Source organism: Schistocerca gregaria, chromosome 4 (genome assembly GCF_023897955.1).
Source record: "Schistocerca gregaria isolate iqSchGreg1 chromosome 4, iqSchGreg1.2, whole genome shotgun sequence".
NCBI lineage: Eukaryota > Metazoa > Arthropoda > Insecta > Orthoptera > Acrididae > Schistocerca > Schistocerca gregaria.
The window spans coordinates 766574414-766594281 of NC_064923.1; positions in this window are offsets into that span (position 1 = coordinate 766574414).

The window sequence follows — 19868 nt, forward strand, 5'->3', positions numbered from 1 at the left end:
CGTTTACGCCGTGCAGTTGTCATGAAGTAACTCCTATTTTCATTTTTTTTGATGCCGTATGTTTTCACGTTTATTTACATGTTGTTTAAATTCTTTTTCGATTAAGGGAATAATATGGAGTTTTATGTGAACTGTAAAATCGATCTAATCAGAATTTATTTGAATGTATATTGTCAAGCGAGATGGATTCAACAGTGTAGAAACATATCGATAGGTCGACAGAGATAGCATCCACAAAAAGTCTGGAACGAGAAAAACAAAATGGAGGTGATTGTCGTGGTGCAGCGAGTGTATTTGTTATGCGTTGTTTCCGTGATCGGTGAAAAATATCACTGTTCCAATAGAGATACATTTTTAATTTCAGTGCGTACCGCGAATAAAGACTCAGTGACTTGACATGTCGCGTTCTTCATTGTAATATCGATGTGACCAATTGAACTTCAAACTACGATGTACAAAATGCTGTGATTGCACTGTTTTGATTAAAGACAGCACAGATTATTTAGTGGGTACTGCGGATTGTAAAATCAAACAGAAATATGGCAACTCGTTTTCTTGTCGTGAAATAATACCAGGAAGTTTAATCTTGAATGTACGGTGTGCTGATCCCCACGCAATTGATGAGACTATTGTGAAATTGATTTTGAGTATTGAACACGCTGCGGACTGTTTGATGTATATCGCAGAGTGCGAAGTTAACAAGTCACTTAATGTATGTTCTTATTGCAGACGGTTGACCTATGAGATGTACCGTGCCGTGATCGAACGGAAAATCGTAAATTTAAATCTGTGACTTCAAACATTATGAGTTAGGGATACGCCACGCGTTAATTAAATGAAACATGTTTTACTTTCGTCGTTGCACATAGATACGCTAATTACGATAATTTTCCACTCGTTGAACGTTCCTACAACGTTCACAACTATTACTTACAGTGAAGAGGATCAGCAAGACGCCGATAATTACTGGACTACACGCTCATGGATTACGGACCAACAACGCTGGCGTAGAGGACTCACTGACAGCACTATGAAGGTAAGGGAAGAATGACTTATATTATCAGAACTCAATCCACACCCACTATTGCTGAAAACAATTTTATTTTCAGCTTATTAATTGTGTGAAGGTTACGTTGCTTTTTCATGGTCACTGTCTTTCGAATAACTGAAATTATGCTTAATTTTTACCTGCATTTTTAAATCAGTTTCGAAAGTGAGAGATTAATATCACTTTTGTTCAGTATTTCAATTGGTCTAACACAAGCCATTTGTTCGCAGGTCCATTAACTAATGCGAACAATTATTATCATTACTAACGAGACCAAAGTTATTCAATCCTTACTTTTCATTTGCGTTTAATTGCCTATGAATATTTACTTGTTTATTTGTGTTGTTAGTTGTTGTGAGTTTTCGTTGTAATGCTAATTATTGGCTAGATCGTTGTGTGCTAAGTAGTAGTCGTTTGCCCTCCACTACGTTAGCAACCAGTAGCTCACTACGACTTGCCCATTATGTCCAGTGAATAAATAGGTTAGGGAGAATAATTTTGATTTTGGCTGATGTGTGAATACTCATCATGTTATAGTTTTTCGGAAATGCCTGGCGTACGTGGGTTTAGCCAAACTGGGGAAAAAGTTGAGTATTCCTGGTTTCAGTTACCTTAGTGCGCAAGAAACTAGAGCAGACACACCAGGGTTTCGTCAGTCTTAGCAGTTGAACACAGCTGGTTTTAGCTCAGTGTTCAAGGAGGTACTGTTTCGGATGCTATGGCTAAATTTTATGACACTACTGGCCATTTATCTTCTCAACGAGCAAGCGAACCTAAGAAACCAACCGTAAAGTGATCTAAGGAAACCGCAGAGAACCTTTATCGGTCTTGCCTATTGCACATTTCAATCACGTACAGGAGTGAAGTGTCTTATGCTCTACAAAACTCGTAGTCCATCATATGGTGCCATTTGTAAGATGCAGGACCCAATGGAGGTCGTTTGTTGTTGAGTGATTCGCTAGTTCTCGAAATCAATTGAAAATTGTTTGAGAAGGAGAGTCATAACCCAACTCTCTCTCCATGTTGCGAGAATTAGATTTCTAGCATTACGCCAGATGACCATGAACCACGAAAGATTCCATACCAGTTCGTTATGTGTTTGCGACAGCCACCTGAAAGGTCAAATATTGTGTGGACAACGCAGTATGAAAGTCACACGTATGCGGTGTACGGACGCCATGCTTGCATGTCACAGCACTGTATCGATCGTCACATAGCCATAAACTGTATCGATTGTCATATACGCAGCACAATATGTAAAGTTTGACTGCTGTGCACAATGTTAGCCATACTATGTGTCTTTGATCGTAATCATAACCTGTAATGCAACCACTGGTTTGTAAGGCCAAATATAAAGAAAGGACGACACACCTCTAAGGAACACGTGTCTGGGGAAGCCCCGGATTACGTGCGATGCCAACGTATTGTTACGCGCAATACTGCCCAGAAGCCAGCAGTGATGGTCTGGGCTGCCATGTCATTTCATAACCGGTACCCTTACAGCGCAACGGTACGTTGACGATATTATACGCCCCGTTTTGTTGCCCTCCATGGGAAGTCATTCTAGGCTTAAATTTCAGCAAGGCGGAGAAGGAGCTGCCGACTACGACGGTTCCCCGTAAAATTCTTGAAATGTAAGAGAAAGAAAACTTGTATAGGATCTTCTCGAATTGGAACGCTGCCATTCGCATTTGGTCATTCTTTGATTGTCTGCGAATGGAACGTGTTTTTAGCAGAGAAAACTTTCTCTATGCTTTTGACCGTGTTTCTGAAGCAGGTTCTACAGCAAACATCGACCACCTAATGTTGGAAGTAGTGTACAAGCTTGTAGTACGTAACAGTTCGTGACTGATCAAAATTAAATACGTGCAATTACCTTTGAAATGGAACAGACTGTATCATGGCCGTTACTAAACTGCAGATTAACATTACATATCGCTTGTGAATCTCAAAAAACACAAATTATATAATATGTCGGCAAACAATGACTGTTTCATTGCATAAACTTCCTACACGTCCTCTAGTTATCCCGTCCCGCAACAAAGGACAGTCACATCCTGATTTTCTTACTTTCTTCGCTCGCCACGGAGCAACGCCAAGTCACCGAAAAAATATTTCTCTCGCGCAGGCGAAATGCGCCAGTTCGCGATGTATATTCTCTTCAAACCTAAAACAATGAAATATTCAGCTCATCTTCACCAGTGAATATGCGGGCTAAGGGAAGTCATACCACACACGTCTCTAAATCAAACGACGAAAGAGAAACACACAGCGACAGGTGGCAACAACACGCACTGTAAGCAAACACACGCACTCAAGAGAAGACGAAAAGTGCAAGCGAAGTGTTGTAATAATGGGGTGAAAAAGCGCTGGGAATGTGCCATGTGGAGTCTGGGAGCCGAGTAAACATGTCTCCAGGCCCACACGCATGGACCATCAATACCGAATATTGGAAATCGTAACACCAAGCCATAATTTAATCTAATAAAACTTCTGGTGCAAAAATTGTTTCTAACTTGAAATACATGAGAAAACGTAAAGTAGTAACTTTATCGTAACTACTATATAATGCATTTATTATACAGGGTGATTCACGAAGATATGCAAATATTTCAATATGTTATTCTACAAGTAAAACTAAAGAAAAAAGTTCTGTCCGTAAATGTTTAGTTGTGGACTTGATGTTAATAAGATTTTGCCTGAAATTTAGAATCTTCACTAATTGAAGCCATTATAAATTGTACGAGATTAAAGTAAAACACGATTTCTATAAGTTTTGTTGTTACTGATATAGTGAATGTAATAAAACATGTCGTAAACGTGTATCTGCAGTAGTTTTCCAGAACATCCAGAGAAGCGAAAAAAATAATTTCGTGAAATTTTCAATTTATTAACTACTTGGTACAATTTGTTTTCTAAATTCCAGACAACTGCAAAAAAGTTTTCAACAGAAATTCCAGAGAATTTAATTTTGGAAAAATTAAACTGTATGATAGTGTCAGATAATCGGCTTTTATTAATACCACAGCATACATGAATTCATGTAAAGCTCAGTGTTAAGGAAGTTAGTGTACATACAGTTTCACATTACATTCACAATAAATGTTCGAAAATGTCTGCACTGAGTTCAATGCATTTAGCTGCACATGTATGAACAGATTTTGTTGCTCGTTTCAGTTTCACAGGGATGTTATTAATTTCGTTTGCTTCTCTGGATGTTCTGCAAAACTACTGCAGATACACGTCTAGGGCATGTTTTATTAGATTCATGAGACCAATAACTACAAAATAAATGGAAATCATGCTTTACTTTAATCTCGTACAGCTTTGCGGTGGCTTCATATTAGTGAAGTTACTAAATTTCGGGGAACATCTTTTATTAGCCGTAATTCCGTAACCAAACATTTGCGGACCTATTTTATATGAACCTTTTTACTTGTACAATAACATATTAAAATATTTGCGTATGTTCGTGAATCACCTTGTATATACAAACATGTATTATAGGCCACATAGCAAACTTCATATATATATATATATATATATATATATATATATATATATATATATATATATATATAAGAAGCGGAACGTGTATGGGAAAAATAATTTGCCTTTTATTTAGTTGCAAAGACGGAACCTACCTCCAGGGTGAATTCTGAAGCAACTACGGAAAGACGGAAAAAAATTAGGAATACACTTGTTGGTTTTTTATTTGTCTTAATTATATTCCTATGAGTATTGCGACAAAAATTTACAGCCGCGCGGAATTAGCCGAGCGGTCAAAGCGCTGCAGTCGTGTACTGCGCGGCTTGTCCCGGCGGAGGTTCGAGTCCTCCCTCGGGCATGGGTGAGTGTGTTTGTCCTTAGGATAATTTAGGTTAAGTAGTGTGTAAGCTTAGGGACTGATGACCTTAGCAGTTAAGTCCCAAAAGATTTCACACACACAAAAATTTACAGTGATGTCATAATGAAGGAAGCGACGCACACAGCCAGGGTTCGCCTCCACGATACAGAGGACATTATTGGCAGAGGGCGCGTTATTGGCAAACTCGCGAAACTCTATTCAATAGATGAATTCTTAGGTATGAAATAGTAACTGTAAAAAGAAAAAAATTGTGTAAAGAAAACTTATGTTAAAATGACACGTTCCACGTCATTACGAAATATATTCATGATCTATGGAACAAGAATTAATGTATGTATATCTTCTCTCTCTCTCTCTCTCTCTCTCTCTCTCTCTCTCTCTCTCTCTGTGTGTGTGTGTGTGTGTGTATCACTTCGGGCGAAGAGGATAAATCAAGGCACACTTTCAGCATGAGAACAACGGGATTCAGTATTCAAGAAGAGACACTGGATGACGCAGATTCTTTTACTAATGTTACGCAGTCAGATGATAACAAAAATAAAACATCTGTGCAACGAAAGTTAAATAGTAACGAAAGACACTTCACAATGTAGACTAAACGTTCAGTACTAGTGCATTTGGTTTATGATTTCGGTGCCAAAATAAAGCCAACAGTTTTATTTGAATGCTAACCTACATGGATTTCAGTGCCACTACACATTCAGTAACTGCAATCGAGGTATAGACTAATGAAGTGCAAATAAAAATTAGTGTAAATTATTAACAATAAGCAGTGAAAGAGGAAGGTTACAACGATGGCTGCTGTTAGGAACCAGGCTAGCACACACCTGGCACGATTTAAGAAAACAACAGAAAACACGAATCCTGTTAAGTACTGAATATTTACAAATACTTTCCTCTTGGTCTGAGCAGAGAGAATCCAAGCTGTTTTCATGACTGAAATGCATTTGCTGTCATGTATCCCTGAAAATGTTTGTATCTTTCGACTTTTTTCTGTCGTATCTTTCCAGATCATTCTTTGTGCTTTTCCTGCGTCAGACATAGCACTTCAAACACCACACTTTATGTGTTCTAATTTTTAGGGTCCCAACCTCAATTGGTAAAAACGTAACCCTTGCAGGCCTACTTTGTTGTGCGTGTGCTAAGACTCCTTTTTCTGAGCAGCACGTGGACCTATAAAGTACTAAGGTCTACGGTCCCTTGGTGGTGCAAAAAAATTAAGCTTCTGAGTCAATGAAATCGATAATACAGCCACTTACATCACATACATCGTTAGTCGCAAGCTCACTTTTCAAAACCTATTGCGTAGTTCCCATTGATCTAGAATCATGAAATTTGGCAAGAGGCAAGGCATGACGGTACCAGTAAAGGAACAAACCTGAGGATTGTTAATATGTAATTATACCATGCAAGAGTTTTTTTGGCATTTTTTGCCCCTGTGTCTGTCTTTACATCTGTTAAGAGCTCCTTTCCTCAAGAGCGGGTAGAGGTATCAAATAGACATTTATGCCATATACTAAGGACTACGGTTCCTTGTTGCGGTAAAAAAATTTAAGCTTATAAATCTGTCCAGTTAAAAGATTCTGCCATTTACGTCACGTATTTTGACACTCGAAAATTCACTCATCAGAGCCTATGGATATACTATTAATGTATATGTTTTGCATGGTGCCCTAACGATAAAGCGCGTGAACTGAATCTCGGCCAGACCTCGGATTTTTCAGTTTAGGTTTTAACCTGGCCTTCACCTCAGACCAACGTGAGGAGTCAGTCGCCAGGAACTCTTGGTTCAGATTCCACGTCAAACTCTAGGTGTCCTTTTCCCGGTTGGATAACTGAAGTTAGACACACGCAAGTCGCCGAAGTGCCATTCAGTTGAAAGACTCGCTCCAGACCACTGAACCGTACGAAATTATTATTATTATATATTCACATAATTAAGTTCATACGAAACCCTCAGAGACCGAGTCCACCTCAGACGTGCTGCTTTGTGTGCGTGTGTGTGTGTGTGTGTGTGTGTGTGTGTGTGTGTGTGTGTGGACTGTAACAATTGTGTCATTGATTTCCTTATACAGAAAAATGCAGCCACATTTTCTTCTTTGGTTACTTGAAAATCAATATATATATATATATATATATATATATATATATATATATATATATATATATATATATATATATATATATTGCATATATCTACTCATTGATGACTTATGGTATATTCACCAACAATCGGTGTATGGTTGCATCTGCCAATGGGGAGATTATCGTGACGCTTTTTTGAATTACAAGCCACATGCCCTGTGGATACACGTTATGTCTGTCTAATGCAGTGGTTTCTATTGCCATCTGCATCCTCATGCCATTGATTATTGATGAGTGTTCCAAGTTTATGGGCAGTTTCCCACCCTAAGGGCAAGAGAATGCCCTGAACCTCGGTCGGCCGTTGAAAAGGCCGTCGGCAGAATGAGGGTGACTTCTTATGACGGAAGTCTTCGGCCGCTGATTCTGATTATTAATCAAAGTTTAAGCGGTGGCGGGTTTCAAACCTGGGAACGATGAGGTTTTGATTCCTAATCAAAGACGCTACTTCTAAACCACGGGTGCATAGCAGTACATCTACATCTACATACATACTCTGCAATCCACCATACGGTGCGTGGCGGAGGGTACCTCGTACCACAACTAGCAACATCTCTCCCTGTTCCACTCCCAAACAGAACGAGGGAAAAATGACTGCCTATATGCCTCTGTACGAGCTCTAATCTCTCTTATCTTTGTGGTGTTTCCGCGAAATATAAGGTGGTGGCAGTAAAATCGTACTGTAGTCAGCCTCAATGCTGGTTTTCTAAATTCACAAAAAGAATGCCTCCTTTCCTCCAGAGACTCCCACCTGAGTTCCTGAAGCATTTCCCTAACACTCGCGTGATGATCAAACCTACCAGTAACAAATCTACCAGCCCGCCTCTGAATTGCTTCTACGTCCTCCACCAATCCGACCTGATAAGGATCCCAATCGCTCGAGCAGTACACAAGAATAGGTCGTATTAGTGTTTTATAAGCGGTCTCCTACACAGATGAACCACATCTTACCAAAATTCTACCACTGAACCGAAAACGACTATCCGCCTTCCCCACAACTGCCATTATATTAAGAGGCACCCACATACCTTGCTCATACTGCGGCATCGAGCAGTCAGGCCTGCAAGATGAGTGGTCTGCCAAGCGAGTGGACTAATTCTTATTTATCGAGCAACATGAACTCTAGTACTCACAATTAAGTTACAAGTTATTCTCCTGTTTGAATATTACGCAACGGAAACGCACATCTGACTATTAGTAATTTACACAACTCTGACTCTTCGCTACGCTCTGAGAATACCACATTTTCTTTCTTATTTAACGGCTGTGATCAACACATGGGCATCGCACTGAATATGAATGGCGCACACATTATAAATTCTGGATATCGTTGACAACATACAATTCGAAGGAAAAGGCCACCAATCCTTTTCTTTTCACTATCTTATTTATTCCGATAAATTCTATAACCTAAATACACAAATTCTATAACCTACAACAATAACACAAGAGAAATTCCGCCCAGAGGGCATGGCTTTACACTGGTGATTCTCTATCTTATGGTCTCGTAATTATTTAACGCTACAGTGCACTTTCTGGATAGGATGGTGGATCTTTTTCTATATTTCACACTTCGACTCTCACACCCATAATTACGAAAATTTCCTCCAGACCGAGTGGTACAAAAAGGAACATGCATAACCCACTGCCTCTGAAACTATCTTGGTACTCTCCCATGCCAACCACACATACTTACATTTCATAAAATACATCACACTGGCAACATGCAATACAAAGAATAGTCACAACGTTATAATCACATCACTTTCAGCTTTCCCACTTCAATTAGTATTTATCCCAGTTTCACACGACACTGCCCCACTTCGTAACTTTTCTTTCCTACCATGAACTCTGGAGGGTATGTGCACATCTTCTAGTGCAATGCAAACCAAGTGGCGTTGCTGGATAGACGGCTGACTCACCTTGCTTCTCTCACAGGGTATTAGTGTTTGAATCAAGCGTCACACGGAAACATAACACGCAAAGTAATACTAAGAACATATTCGTCACACACGCGAGTCCTCAATTGGTACCATTGACGAGTACTTCTCTTTATTCTTTGTCTCATACACAGATTGAGACTCACACAGTACTCACCACGTGGAAGTACTCGTCTCTAATTTCAAGTCCTGCACACGCCATTTCTTAAATATTTCCAACTTATAGTACACACGTTAGTAATTCAGCTTAACTTAAGCTCTCGGAAGTGTTTCAACTTATTACTACACGTGGTTTCGTTGTGACCGTTGGTCACTTCTGAAGATCACTACGATTCCCTTAATATTATCTGCCTGACATTTAATTCTCCCCACAAATGTTCCTGAAATAGAAAATTTATTATTCCAAACTACTCTTAAATATTTCACATGCATACCATGTCTCCACTCTTTTGTCTTTGCGGAGCACACCTAAGACAGGTCTTACCAACACAAGATCCAGCGGCAGAGTGATAAAACATGGCCGTTCTTCAGGTCATCTCGCACCTCTGTCGAAGTGGGGGAGCACCTTGCTACCGTATTGGTCAGCCACATTTCAGGCGCTCAAAGCTCAGGTAAATTTCATCTCTTTGGTTCCACCAAAGGTGACCAAAGTACCGTCTCAAAGATAATTATATATTCACATTCACTATCTGCGGTTAGCAGACGACCATACATTCATTCATTTCACAGATCTCACCAAACTGGATGTAGGGATTTATTTTGTGGGAGAGCACATGTGATAAATTAAATAAATAAATTGTCATTCTTTCCCACACTGGTATACGGCTTCGCTGTATTAATTAAAGTTGAGTTATTATTAGAAAAAATATGTTGTACTGACAAGAATAACGAAGAATATTGTATCTATTTTCAATGTCAGGCGGTACTATACCCTTTCAACATGCTTGTCCGACTTCATATCGCTCTGAAATGTTACGCACAAATATTTAATCGAAGTGACTGCGTCAAGCGCTACACTACTAATGGAGTATTCAAATATTATGGGATTCTTTTTCCTATTTACCTGCTTTAATTTACATTTATCTATATTTAGAGTTAGCTGCCGTTCTTTACACCAATCACAAATTCTCTCCAAGTCATCTTGTATCCTCCTACTCACTCAACGACGACACATTCCCGTACACCACAGCATCATCAGCAAAGAGCCGTACATTTCTATCCACCCTACCCAAAAGATCATTTATGCAGATAGAAAACAACAGCGGACCTACCACACTTTCCTGGGGCACTCCAGATGATACCCTCACCTTCGAGGAACACTCACCAACGAGGACAACGTATTGGGTTCTATTACTTAAGATAATGGAAATATCGATGATATTCTACTCCCCGCTTTGTTTTCCTTCATGAAAAGTCATCTGAGTCTTAAAGTTTAGCAATTAGTGTCCCCGAGTACAAGACGAGAGTTGCTAGTGCTTGTCAAAACGTACATTGCTCTGTAAGGTTGCCGGATGTCTCTCCAGTTGAGAAAGTTTGGAGCATTATGAGAAGGCCTGCAACTACCTTGGGGTTTAGACGATGTAAGGTGCCAACTGGGCAGAATTTTGCACAATGTCCCTCAGTAGAATATTAAACAACTCTTATCAGTCATTGCGAAGGCGAATAACTACTTGCATTAGGGTCAGATGTGGACAAACGCGTTACTGACTTGCTCTGTTGGTAAAGCACTTTCTCCGCAATAAATCATCCAATTTTCCTTAAATTGTAATCTTTTTTTGTCGTATGGTTCCTTCGTGGAGCATCTTTTTTTGTCTTACAATGTGCTTTGGGTGCTTGTCTTAGTTGCTACGTTCTTCTTGACTATTTATGTGTACCGATTTTTGAAGTGCTTCGCAGACTAAATAATTTATTTCATGTACGATTGTACAATTTCGGCCTTGGGCCATTTTCTAATATTTTATGGATGATTTCTTAGTAGTAAATTATGTCATGTACGTCGATGCTCCTGTGACTATGTTATGCTCATAAAATAAATCCAAGATGTATTTTAGGAGCACGTTACTTTTGGGCAGTTGTTGCATGACATACTTTACTACTGAAAATCATCCATAAAATACTCGTAAATGGCCTAAGGCTGAAATTGTACGATCCTACATGAAATAAGGAGAATCACAGCTGAAGGTCTCAAGAATCTTTCAAAAAATTAATCGCAGCTGTGGACCCTATAGCATTGAAAATCATGTTTTAAGAGAATGGGAGAGGGTGGGGTTATATTTATGCCCGTTGCTTGCTGTTCCTACCCACTCACTTCGTAAATCCACTCGTCATTCGCTTCTTCCATTACAGTCTAGGAGCAGCAGCTTGAGTGTTGTGGTAATAAGTGATAACTAACAAGGGGAATAAAGGAGTGCCAATTACCGAAATTTAAATTTCGGCCTAGTATAATCCATTGATGTAGTTTTTAACACTTGCACTACACAGGGCTGCACTGTCACACACTTCACAAAGAAACAAATATGTTGATAAACTGATACATACAGTAACACTACACCACAATACATCAGCCCATACTGCAATCCAGATGCGGCGTTCGTGGCAATAAAGGTAATCCAAGTTTCATTTACCGGCGCGGATGAGATACTCGCTGGCATCTAATCATGTTCTCGCGATTGTTCTCGTGGTTTTTGACTTCGCGAACCGCGGATTACGTCTCTTGAGGTACACGAACGATTACACAGCATCAGACACCTTTATAGTCACAAAATTTACTTGTTCTCTTAGCCTGATTCCTTAACATCTTCACACCAAGCACCCAGTTAAACCTTTCCACGTGACTCTCGATCGTTCTGGCACGAAAAAACAAAAGAGGCGACCATAGCGCTGTCTTCATAATCGATATCATCGCTACTCGATACGTGCTTACATTCTCTCACGAAAATTGTTTCTAAATTCTGGAGGAATTTACGAAAATAAGCACTAATGGGACGGGGGGTCCGTTAGAAGAAAGATAAAGGGAGTAAATATACAGTGTTATAGCTTAACGTACAGTGCAGCCAAAGTACAAACACATAATCAAACAAGAGAACATAAGAAACATGTATGAAAAAAAATACAAACATGAAGTAATATAGCACATATAAAGCGAAACAGTGTAGACAAAATGAATTGCACTCAAAGATAACACAACATTACCAAATGTAGTCTGAACACAGATAAAAGAAAACGATAAGAGAAAAAAAAAATCCACCTAACTGCCCAAAGCAGTATAAACATACCATAAATACAGAATATTGATCTCACTACACTACACAGTTTAAATACCAATATGTGTAGAACTAACACATCACAACGCTGTCATATGTAGTTTATATGATCACAAATTTTGAGAAAGGGAAAAAAGCAACATATCAAGTATTGTCACACGCAGCACACTATACTCATGAATGGACATTTGATGGTGAATATTACCTGTAACTCAATTAACACTGCCTGGAAAGGGGGAAGTCGCTGCTCCAGGATGGCAAATGTGAGGGAGGGGTTGGGCAGCTATTGCCAGCATCACGTGTGACGTCCATTGCTGTAGAAATTACCTGCTGTTCACATCTTGTACGGCAACATTAAGCTACCTCTGTTCACAAAGCAAAACTTAAGGTAAAGTTAAAAGGGAGATAGCTGTGGCCATCGAACATGAATGTGACATACAAACTTTTGACACAATTTTATGAGACCCAGTCAGCAAAAATTTATCCTTAAATCAACATGGTGTGTCAATCTGTGGTAAATAATGAGTAAGAGAACAATTAGAATAATAAAGCACATCACATTACAACCTATGGTAATACATTAGAGCACATATAACTCTAACAGCTTACACTATATTTTATGATTCCATCACAGTCTTTAGTGTATGCAGTGACATAAAATTCTGTTTTCACTAGTCATTCCTATAGTAGGGCTTGATATTTTCCACATGATGTTTTCCTTCATAGTTGCCAGAACTTAATACTTCCAGTTCCCCTGTATTTTGTCCTTCAGAGACAATGATTTTATATGGTCCCTTATATTCTACGTTGAATTTTTGTATTTCATCCGTTATCTTACTCGATTTTGTATATGTCTTAATCAACACCAAATCACCCACTTTGAATGAGATTGGATGAAAGATTCTATCATGAAGCCGTTTACTTTGATTTGCCTTAGCTTCTAGAGTCTGATTGCGAATTGTATTTTACCATCCAAGGTCATGGTGGTCTTGGAGACATCCTTAATGAGTTCAGTAAATATCGACTCTGGTTCCTGGTTTAACAACAGCTCACAAGGTGCAAAACCTGTGGACATATGTGGCATGCTGTTAAGCACATCCTCAAAGTCAAATAGTTCCTCCAGCGGCTATGTTCGTGATGACAGTAAGTTCTGCCCATACGATTAAATCTCCTTCATAACCCACACTACTGGATTCAAGGCTGGTGTACATTTTGCAGTTAAGACTTGTTCAGTGTTATTTTGATGTAACAGCTCCTTCCACTCTTTGGGGATAAGCTGTGGACCATTGTCTGCAAGTATTCTCTTTGGCTTACAAACATTTATAAAATAGTCATCAACCAACTTCTTCACCATCATCTTGCTAACAGCTCTTTCAGTGGGTTAAATTTTACATTTTTTGATCCTACATCCAGTACCACCATAATCTGAGTAAAATTTCCTTGCGACTTTGGCAAAGGGCTGAGGAGATCAACTGCAACTACATCCCCAATTCTATTGGGAATGATTGGATGCATAGGGCCTTGATGTCTGACTGTTGTAGTCTTTGCCCTTTGGCAGGCATCACCAGTTCGTAATAACCTGCGTACCTTTTTGCTCATGCCAAAGAATAGACACTCTCTTCTTAATTTGTCGATGCATTTGTCGGCACCAAAGTGTGCATTGCTGTAGTGGATGCACCAAATCAACCGCTCTATAGTGTTCTCTGGAATACAGACTTTGCATTCTTGTTTTGTTTCATCAGTACATCTATATAGGACATTATTATGAATCAGGTAGTGTTTCCGAAGTTTCTCTTGACCCTCACAAACATACCCTAGTCTTAACTAGCTTCAGCGCAGGATCGATGTTCTGCTCATGCGGTATATTCGTAATAAAATTCTTTGCATAAGTCTCATATGGAACTCCTTTCATAGGACTAACACGCAATGTATTTTCTTGTGGTCCATTTACATTAATGGCTTCCTTTCCAGGTGGCATTCTGGACAAGGAATCTTGTACAATGTTTTGGTGCCTTGCTTTGTAGATAATATCAAATTGATATATTCCTGAAGTGCAATAGCCAATCTAGTTAATCTTCTATGATACAATTTACTTTCAGTCAGAAAGGAAAGTGCCTTATGGTCTGTTATGACCTTTGACATTCTACCTGCCCAGTAATACCGAAATTTACTGAATCCCCAAAGAATTTTGAACCGTGATTTATTTTCAAAGAATATTATTAAGAAATTATTTTATTTACTAGCGATTCATCAAGAACATTAACACATTTATTCACACTATGTAAGCATGAAAGTAGTTGCCAGGGAGTAACTGATGAAATCATAACCAAATTCCTTTTAACAAATGGGAATTTTATTCACTTTAATAGTGCCTAAAAGCATTTTTAAAAGAAACATTTAAAATTATAATCAGAAATCATCCTCTAAATATCAGAGTTACAATTTATTAAGAGGCAGAAAGAAACAAATTTTGACTGTATGAGCTATCAGGCAGAAAACCTTGACGCTCTCTTTTGACACGGCCGTAGTTACGACTGCTCACAACAGCCTCTGAAAGACTACACTGGTGCAGATCTGCAGCACACCAGATAACTTTTAAGAGTTTTAACAATTTACAGAAGCACGCAAACTATGCACGCCCCCCCCCCTTCTGTAAGAGTGATGGAAATGATACAAAACGCTAACAATTAAAATTTTAACCTTGCCAAAGGGGCAACTTGATTTTAACTTCTAAGAAACGTCTTACAGTGAAAGGGTTTTATATACTAAAAATATCATTTAAATAAAAGCCCATGAAATGCAATCTTATAGAAAATTCTACAAGGATGGCCAAACAATAGTTAAGATGCTCTACAGTACACAGATAACGCCTCTCAAGATCATAGGCAATAATATCAAAGTTTCCAAAGATCAAAACAAATTTCAAGTATTAGACCGTTACACTCCAAGCAATCTGACAAACATGACAGCAGCAACTACTAATGTACGGTAGATTGATAGGGAGATTACCAAGCAACCCGAACCGCAGATTGCTCTAACCCGCCCATACTCAATAAGGGAACGGACCACCCAATTTATAAAAAACCACCTTCCCGTGGGTGGGCAAACGGGGAATATGGTGGGACGACCCCAAAGGCAAATGGCTGGTGACCTCACCAAGAAAACAAGTAGAATTTAACAAGAGTAAATCAAACAAGATATCACCAATCACTTAACTACTAATAAACTGCGATTTCTCGAGAAGACATGGCGCAGCACCCCCAAATCGCTCTCTCAAACCGTCTGCTACCAGCCGCTTCAACAGACGCAGTAAGGCGCGCCGGTCCCCCATCTCACGGCGTGGCAGCTATATGCTGCGGCCCACTGGACTCACGTGGCGACCTCACGCGGGCCGACGCTCAAGGCGGACAAGTCATCTTGTGTCTCAGTGTGCGACCGACCAACCGACCGATCCAGCCGCCAGTGACCGTTGCCTGAGCAAACTCGAGCAGACTGGCGGCCTAACGCGCAGACTCAGATGCAGGAACTAAGCCCCGACCTGGCGACCACTCGATGAGTTCTCTTACTGGTGCAGCAGAAAGACTCATTTTGCCGGCTTTAAAGTTGATCCGAATGACAGACATGCTAGCACTCCGAACGACAGACAGACACTAACTGCCTAACAAATGCAGACGAGAGACAGCTAGCTGGGGACGAGAGACTGACCTAGACTGACCGACTGGTGAGCTCATAGCGCTCCTTAAATGCAAGTGAACAGGCAATGTTTCCCTTTTCCCACCAGAGGGAGACACCAAAGCTGCGACTGACACACGCCAGAAACGGAGGGCGACTGCTTCACACTATGAGCTCTTCAAAACAGCAATTTTTACCACGGCTCAAAGTGCTAATGCTTCACGTTCTGTGATTGTGTACTAGCGCTCCCACTTAGTCAGTGCACGACTCACAAAAGCTATTGTCCTTATTCGTCCTTCAATATTGTCATCAATTTGATATAGATACACGCCAACTCCATAGTCTGGTGCATCACAAGCCATGTAAAAGTCCTTTTCTAAGTCTGGGCATGACAAAATTTGTGGATTACTAAGATGCTTCTTGATATACTCAAAATCCCTCTGACAGTCTTTGGTACATTACCATAGTGTTTCAGCTTTCAGAAGATTAAGCAAGTGATGACTATTTAATGACTGATCATTCACAAATTTTCTATAGAATCCAGCTAATCCAGGGAATCCTCTTAATTGTTTATTGCAGCGAGGCACAAAAAAGTCCTTTATAGCCTGCAACTTTGCCTCATCTGCTTCAATCCTTTGTTCACTAATTATGTGTCCCAAGAAATGAATCATTTCTTTTCCAAATTCTGATTTATCTATGTTCAGAGTTACACCAGCACTCTCAAATGCAGTCAAGACACCATCCAGAGTTTGCACATGTTCTTTCCATGTTGTCGTAGTGATGAGAATGTCATTTACATAACATGTAACTTTCTTCAGAAGCTGCTCTCCTAACACACTGTCTAATGATCGAATGAAGGCTGGTGTAGAAATGTTGAGCCCAAAAGGCAGAATGCAGTATTGGTAGCTTTGTCCTTCATATAGGAATGCCGTGTATTGTCTTGAGTCCTTATGCTGTGGAATCTGCCAATATCCAGATCTTAGATCGATGCTGCTGAATAATTTTGCCCCATGAAACTTTTGAAGCAACTGCTCCAGACTCTGAGGCGTGTTTCTCCGAGGCAGCATGATTTTATTCACTGGTCTAGCATCTAGCACAATCCTGATATCCCCATTTTTCTTCTCCACAAAAAATAAGGGATTATTATACTGGCTTGATGAACATTCAATAACTACAATTTTTTTCAACATCTTTCTAATCTCCTCATTGACAGCTTCATATTTGGCTTGTGGAGTAGCATATGGCCTTGCAAAGAAGGCTTCATGCTCCTTCACCTCTAGCTTGCATTCTGCTGCCTTGATTACTCCAGGTTCATCTGCAAAAACCTGACTGTGCCTCCTCAAAACATCTGCATAAGTTCTGATTTCCTTCCACCCATCCTGCTGTAGAAAGGCTATCTTCTTCTCAATCGCTGTCTCGTAGTCTTACACTCCAATTTAATGTTCCCTCCTCCACTGCCTTTTATTCAAGCCTGTAGAGTCACCTTTGTACACATGTTGTGGTATAGCTTCTGACTCTATGCTAATTCGAATCTTACCCAATCCTATTTCTTCACATGCCTTCATGGTACCCTTGAATGCAATAATCTCCTCATTTATTAACTATACTCACATTTCCATTTCTAAAATCTAACTACGCTTGGTGGTTTGCTAACCACTCTACACCAAATATCAAATGCCAGTCCAGGCACAACCAGTGCTGAAACATCGTAAGTCTTCTCATTAAACTTAACTGTAATCAGCATTTGCTCCTTTACATTTTTACCTTTTGTACCAACAGCACCCACAATGGACACACCATTTACAGGAAAATTCGGTATTTCTCTGCCTTGTTCCAACCATGCCGTATACAACCTTTGTGGCACTACATTAGCTGAACTTCCTGAATCTCGAAGAATGTCATATATTACATTGAAAATTTCTCCCTCTACAATTGGTTGCACAGCTTCCTCCAGAACATCAGCATCTTCCTTTAGCAAGTAATTTAAGACTTCATCCCTTTGTTTCAATTTTCGTATGGTCATCACTCTCGTCTGTCTACTTCTGTCAGCCACGAAATACTCTTCAAGCTTTACTGCACATTGCTTGTTCAATGCTCTGTCAAGTGGCTTCCCTTTCCTTGTACTCCTAACACTCCTTACACACTTATCCCAAAGCTGCACATTTGTACCTGTACACCTTTCTGTAAGTATCTTTCCACTCTGATAACTCTCAACATCTTCTTGGCTTAACAGCAACATTGTCACTGGAGATCCCATATCAGAGCGTGTTTTCACACCTTCACTCCTATTAGTATAGTCAGCATTCTCAACATCACCTGTGACCTCATACACACTATAATCCTTACGATCTTCTAAGAGACGTTCACAGTCACCATTTTCACACCAACCATACCTCCCTTCCTCTGACACATATTCGCTAATGTGACTAGGTTGACAGTCTTTCATGGTACCAGAACAATTTTCCTTGGCAGCACAAAACCCTTTTGTAGTGCTACTTTCCTCATAACTAACAATTTCATAAAAATCTCAGGCTTACTCTCTTGTGCACATATTCCTCTATCTCTTCTCGTCTTTCTAGCATCATACTCTTGCTCCCTATGTACCTGACCATCATATATTTTAACAATCTCCGCCATCCACGATTCTCTACCATTTAACCCATCACTACTGACAGCATCATCTCCCTTTAATTGTTGCATATCTTTTCCTTGGAATTTAGTCCCCTCTGCTTCTCTGTTTGCAATATTAGTGACCTGTACATAATTTACATGAGCCATCCAGAATATTCCTTCACTATCTGTTGCATTATCTGCCATTCTTCGTCGATGTTGAACTACCTGCTCCATTACATCCTCTTCATGTTTAGTTCCAGTTCTCCTTACTCTATCACTCTCCAGTTTATTGTTCTGAACTGTTGTCCGACGCTGTGGTCCTGTTTCTGGGATTCCTAACCGGACCTCATCAGGAATCACACCTAGTTTTCCTCTCCTTGTGGTTCATGATTTTGTTGCGGCTCAGTCTGTTCACTGAACCCTGCCTCTGATACATATCATTTTAGAATGCAACACCACCACCTCTACCTTTGTGGTCACTATGTCTTCCTCTTCCACTGCGCCCATGTGATCCTAAATAATTATTGTACCATAGTTGATCATCATGTCTTCTGTCCTTTATAGGTCTGTACCTGTTGGCTCCATCAACAATTCTTGGCTGTCTTTGTTCAGACTCCGCCTCATGATTCCTTTCTTCCAAGTTGTCTAGTTATCCCAGTGCTAGCTTAATTGCATCTACATCATCCCATGCCAGTAGCTTCTCCTGTATTGTTGTTCACATCTTACTAATGATCAACGACACTAATGCCTCCTTGCCAATTGGTTCATCCAAGTATGTGTTTTCATCATATAGTTTTTAAAGAAACTTCTTTAAACCTCTATCACATTCATACCTATACCCTCTGTACTGATAGAGTTCATTCTGAACATCATTCTGTTTCCTTGCTGTCCAACATTCATTTAGGAATAATTTCCCAAAACTTTCATATGTCTCACATTCTTGTCCAACTCTTAATCCCCATGTGTCTGCTTCTGCTTTCATACATGATACCACAAATCAAAATTTTCTGTGGTCATCCCTCAGTACTGGTAATACATCCTCAAACTGATCCAAGAAATCACGTGAATGCCAGTTGCCATTAGGACTGAATTTTTTGAAAGTCTTCATAACATTTTGCACTCCTACAAAATTGTTGTTACCTACAACACTATTACTTAATAGTGCCCTGACCTTGGCTTTCACCTGTTCCCTTATCTCTTGCTTCATGGTTCGTACACTCCTGGAAATTGAAATAAGAACACCGTGAATTCATTGTCCCAGGAAGGGGAAACTTTATTGACACATTCCTGGGGTCAGATACATCACATGATCACACTGACAG